Here is a 5,655-nt window from a genome sequence, read left to right on the forward strand (position 1 = left end):
TTGTGCCAAAATATTAAAGAGCCTTTCTAATTTTTTGGTGAATTGTGCTGAAAATTGTCTCAGTTTATCTGTCCTTTGAAACTTCAACAAAAATCTCATTGAACAGTCTGCCACTGGTAATAACAAATGCCGATTCAAGATTTGTGTTTCAAATAGACTTTTCTCCAAATCTCAAAATTCAATCACTGGACAGAAAAATTAAAATTCAGTCCAAAAGCCAACACAGTGGAGAAAACTAATAACTAATTACACCAAAAGCAAGGAAAGAATGACCGCTATTAGCCTTCTTGGTTATTGTACTGAAGATATTAGCCAGTTAGACAAGAAAATAAATGAAAAGTCAAAAGTTGGAAAGGAAGAGGCAAAACTATCACAATTCCAGAGGCTGTAAGTATGCACCGAAGAGTCTCAACTAAAAACTGAGTTAGTAATATAGAAAGTAAGTATATAGAAATCAAAAGCTTTCATGATACAACAACCATTTAGAAGATATATGGGAGAAAAGGCCACATTTATAGTAGAATAAAATACCTAAGCTTACATTTAATCTTTTTAATAATTTAATAAATGTGTAATACATATATAAATATGCCCAAAAACACTTTTGGAGATTATGAAATAATACTTAAACATATGGAAAAGCCTACCTTGTTCTTGGTCATAGAGAAAAACATATATAAAGACATCAGGCTTCCTAAATAAATGTATATGTTAAATCCTATCCCAGAGGGAAAAAAATACTTTTCTTTAACTAGTAAAGGTGATTCTAACGTTATTTGGAAATTAACAAAGAAGAACCAGGAAAATGCTTTTTAAGTGGAAAAATGAGATTAAATTATTTGTAGAGAATAAAATCCTACTCTAAATGCTTAATTGCAATAACATAATCAGCATGTAGTCGAATGCAACAGAATAGGAAGTTCTGAAATAGTCCCTAATTCATATGGGATTTTAGACTATAAGATCGCATATCATACAAGCAGAAAAAGATGGAATACTTAATAAGATTGGAACAATTTTTTTCAAAGGAAAAACTAAGTTGGACCCAAGAGTGTTAGAATAACTATCAGTGTCTGATGTATATCAGTATGCAAATATCAAAAATGAAACTGCAAAAGTACCAGGAGAAAACATGTACAAATTATTTTATAACTTCAAATCTTTCTAATGTAACAAAAAGCCTAGAAGTTATTAAAAAGAGTGAATTGACAGCATAATACTAAACTTATGCGTGGAAGAAAATACAGTATAAGCAAAGCCAAAATACAACTGGTAATCTGGAAGAAATACTGCAACTCATCAAAGCTACCCTCCCTAATTTGTATAGAACCAATACAAATTGATCAGAAAAGAGGTCAAAAACCTGATGGAAAAATGGGCAAAGGATGTGACCAGGGAATTCAGAGAAAAAGAAATGTGAATGGTTCAGATGTGAAAAAAATGCTTAAATTAACTCATAAGAGAAATGTGTATTAAAACTACAACGAAGCACTCTTTTTTCACCTGTCAGAGTAGAAAATAATCTAAATGTGTGATGACAGAATTTGTTCTCTGGGAGCAGGTCAACAGTCTTGAAGATTCTTGGTGGGAGTATACATTAGTTTCATTGATACAAAGGCAAATTCAGCATTTTCAAAATTACAAATGTGTATATCTTTCCACCTATAGATTTCTCTGATAGAAATTTATACTGCTGATACACTTGCATGCCTGGGAACTGACTTGTATAAAAGGTTGTTCATTACACTAAAGTTCCAGGGCACAAAGGATTGGGAACTATTCATATTTCATTAAATGGGGACAGGGAAAATGTATTATGGGACACCAGTATATTCACTTGGAATAGTATTAACTAGATTAAAAAAAGGAAGAATATCTTTTCATAGTGATAAAGGGCTCTAAAATATGTTATTATTTCACAAATAATAATTATTATTAAGTGGAGAAAAGTCAAATGCCAAAATAATAATGAATGCAGTAGCTCATCATTTGTGTAAAAGTAGAGAGAGACATATCTGTATTGTCTTATATACACATATAACTTTTCTGGAAGGACCAAAAAAAACCCTAAAAAACCTAATTATAATAATTCCCTGCTGTGAGGTAATGGGAAAGAGAAGCAGATGTCATCTTGTCATGGTTTTTGACGTTTGCATCATATAAATTACCCACCCCCAAATTAAAATACTAATTTTCAAAAACGCATTTAATATCTTGGGAAATAAATTAGCATTAAAGAATAAGGAGCTCAAAATTTTTAATTGTTATATGTAACCATTCTGATGTTTTTACATTTTTGGCAATATGCATGGACAAGTAAATGTGCAATTATAATTAAAAGGAGCAAACAGAAGAAAAAATCAAATATTTTTTAAATACAATTTTTTATTTGCTATCTCAATAATGAGAAACCATTACTTTTTTAATTAAAACATATGTTTGCTTTGTAAGGTGTAGGGTTTTGTGACTGCTAAGAACACTTTATGGAGAAATATTTTAAATGTTTTGCTTTGCATGTAGAATGACTCAGAGAAACAACAACAGAAACAGAACTCATAGACAACAGAAATGAAGGGATAGAAATGGCAAGAGAATAGCCTTTTCTGAGAAGAGAAGAAAAAAAGGTTATGGTTCTAGTTTGTTTGGACTTGCCCTTTGCCTATATTTAGGCCTTGATGTGGTGAAATAAGTAGAACTGGTTGAGAAAATTGTCACAGGAGCGGCATGTGATGCACTTTTGACACACAAGCAGGGTCACAGGGCCTTTAGGGAAGAGGTGCCCAAAGCAGCAGGAGTTGAAATATCTCAGGGAGTCATCGATTTCATGAGATGGGAAAATGGCAGGTGGCTGCGAGGCCTGGGCCTCAGAGACCCTGCATGTGCACAGCTGTCTCTCCACATCAGTCATTCAACTTCTTCAGGAAGAGGGAACTCTCTTGTTGCCATAGCAGAATAAAAGCAGAATTCCTGAGGGTCATTTTCTATGTTTTATTAGGAAATTTAGGCAGTAGCTATGTGGTGACTGGAAACAATACTGATAGGACTAGAGCAGGTAAGAGTAACAGAACGAGTGCGCACACAGACGCAGAGAGGCAGAAGCAGCAAGTTGGAGGCTGCAAAACACCCACCAGATAGAACACTCAGCATCGTGCTCCCTCTGGCTGGGTTCCCAGTCTTGTGACGGCCATTTCTTGTTTGTTTGGAGTTTTTTCAAATAAAAAGGTTTAAGACCATCATTTTGAAAGAGGGGGGCACAGAGTTCAAGAACCAGAGGTATTGTCCAAAAGAGTAAGTCCCAGGAGATCCAGGTGACGGCAAGTAGGAGCAGCAGACAGGACAGATGAAGGAAAGTCACATGAACTGCAGAGAGCAGCTGCCAGCATCTCTTACCCCGGAAGCAGGGCGGGGCCAGCCCACCTAGCAGCAGCACTGCTCCTGGCAGCAGCTCTTCTGCTGGCAACAGCCCTTCCCACGGCCGCAGCCACAGGAGTTGCAGCTACAGGTGCGGTGGCCGCAGCAGCCCCCACAGCATCCTTAGCAGCAGGGGCAGCAGCTGGTGCAGCAGCCAATCCGGTAGCATCTGCACATGGTGCAGCTGCCACAGCCACCACCGCAGCCACCACCACAGCCACTACTGCAGCTCCACAACTTCCACAACAACAGCAGCCCATGGTGTCAATAGAGAGGACTCGGGAGAGGTGAGGAGGGAGGCTCAGGAGGTGAGGGAGGTCTGATGTCAGCTTCGGCTGGGGAGGCCATTTCCAACCATCTTCAGGAAATAGTGATGGAGTGACCCAGTCCACACGCCAAATGGCTTCTTCCTTGTTATTATTTATTCCTGAAAAAGAAATCTAGAGTCTTTCTCATTTATATCCTTACTGAAACATTTAGTTTAATAAAAGAGCTAAATTTTAGGAGAAAATTTCATAAAATGGTAAGGGTCCCTTTTACATGTGAAGAAGCAAGCCTCATAAGCAAAATACTCAGAAGGTGTGACATACAAGAAAGGGGCATATGGGTGCCTTCTGACTCAGTAGAATACAGGGAGAAGAAAAGAAAGAAAAATAGAGGTAGAGGGAATGAGTGGGCGTGTATCTTACCTTCTTCCTGGGATACTCTGTTCACCTTGAGAGGGTGATGCTGAATGTCCCCCTGATCCCATATGCAGTGGAAGAGACCCAGAACATCTCCTAGCACTGTGGACATACAGGGGGGAGAGCTGGTTGTGCTGGCTGGTGAGGTTGCCAGGGTCACTCTGGCAGGAGTAAAATGATCCAGGAATTAAGGGCTTGAGGTCAGATAGCTAGGATTAGGGTCAAATGGGAGATACAGGCCATTTTCCAGGCTATTGGCAGCACCAGAGAGAGCCCGGTTGGGGTTCTGTAATCAGGGAAGGACCACTAGGTCTTGACTGGGGCCAGAGAACAGATTTGACTCCTATGTGGGCCACTTAGCTTTATTCCATCATCGTAACCACAGACGATGTCTAAATCTCCCTATTGTCCTATAAATGTACAACATGGGTTGGCAGGTTGACTTAGGGAAATTTGTATTGGAGCAAATGATTACCACCTCTAGACACACAACTGAAAGTACACATCCTTTTGACAATGAGTAATATGGAAATATCTTCATTATGTCGTCCATATCTGATGTGTTGATTTGCAAACACAAAGAAAAAGATGATCATGGATGAACAAAATAGAATTAAAGAAACTATGAAAATAACTTGTGTAATTGAAATGTTATGTTGTATCCGAACTAGGTTTTCCTTTGAATTTTGAATTATATGAGAGTCATCATCTCTCTGAATTTTCTCACCACAGTCTTAAAATTTAAGCCTTAAAAAAAATGTAAGCCTTAATTCAGATTACAGTGGAATCTGAAGAAAAACTGCTAGAAGTTCGATCAGTTTCCAAAAATGAGTAAGAGTCTGTCCATGCCCTCAAAATATTAAATGAAGGAGAAAAAATATTTCTTTACAGAGGGGTGCTATCGAGATACTTGTTTGTCACACAGAGAGTCTTTTATCTTTCTTAGTGATACATAAATGAGTGGTATTTCTTATAATCAATGATATCTCAGGTTCAATGAAGTATAGAAATATAAAATGGTTAGTATGTATAAAGAAATAAAAAGCTAATATAAATATGACAAACAAGGCTACCAATAATTACTAAACATTTACAAAAGAAGCAAATTTCTAGAAATGAAAAATAACTGAATTTTAAAACCCAATAGAAAGACTAAACAGATTATTAGACACAGCTGAAGAGAAAACAGAGGAAAAAAACACAGCTTAATAAATTACCTACAATTCAGCACATAGAGGCATAAAGATTAAAAATATGAAGGTGAAAAGACTTAGATGAAAGAGTGAAGATTTATCACAGTGATCCCCAGGCAGAGGTACTTAGTTTTAGGGATACTTGGGTATGTGTGAAGGCACTTTTGTCACAATAAGAACATTAAGTGTTTGGGAACCAAGAAGGTAAAATGTCCTATAATGCAAGAAATAGTCCCACACAATAAAGAATTTTCCCATCCAAATTTACAATAGTACTTCTATTGAGAAACATTAGTTTAATAAGTATCCAGATGAAGTTGGAGAAGACTTAATATTCAAAGAGATCAGTTGGTAATTTTCCAAAGTAA

The sequence above is a fragment of the Hippopotamus amphibius genome, chromosome 8 (assembly GCF_030028045.1).
Source record: "Hippopotamus amphibius kiboko isolate mHipAmp2 chromosome 8, mHipAmp2.hap2, whole genome shotgun sequence".
Lineage (NCBI taxonomy): Eukaryota > Metazoa > Chordata > Mammalia > Artiodactyla > Hippopotamidae > Hippopotamus > Hippopotamus amphibius.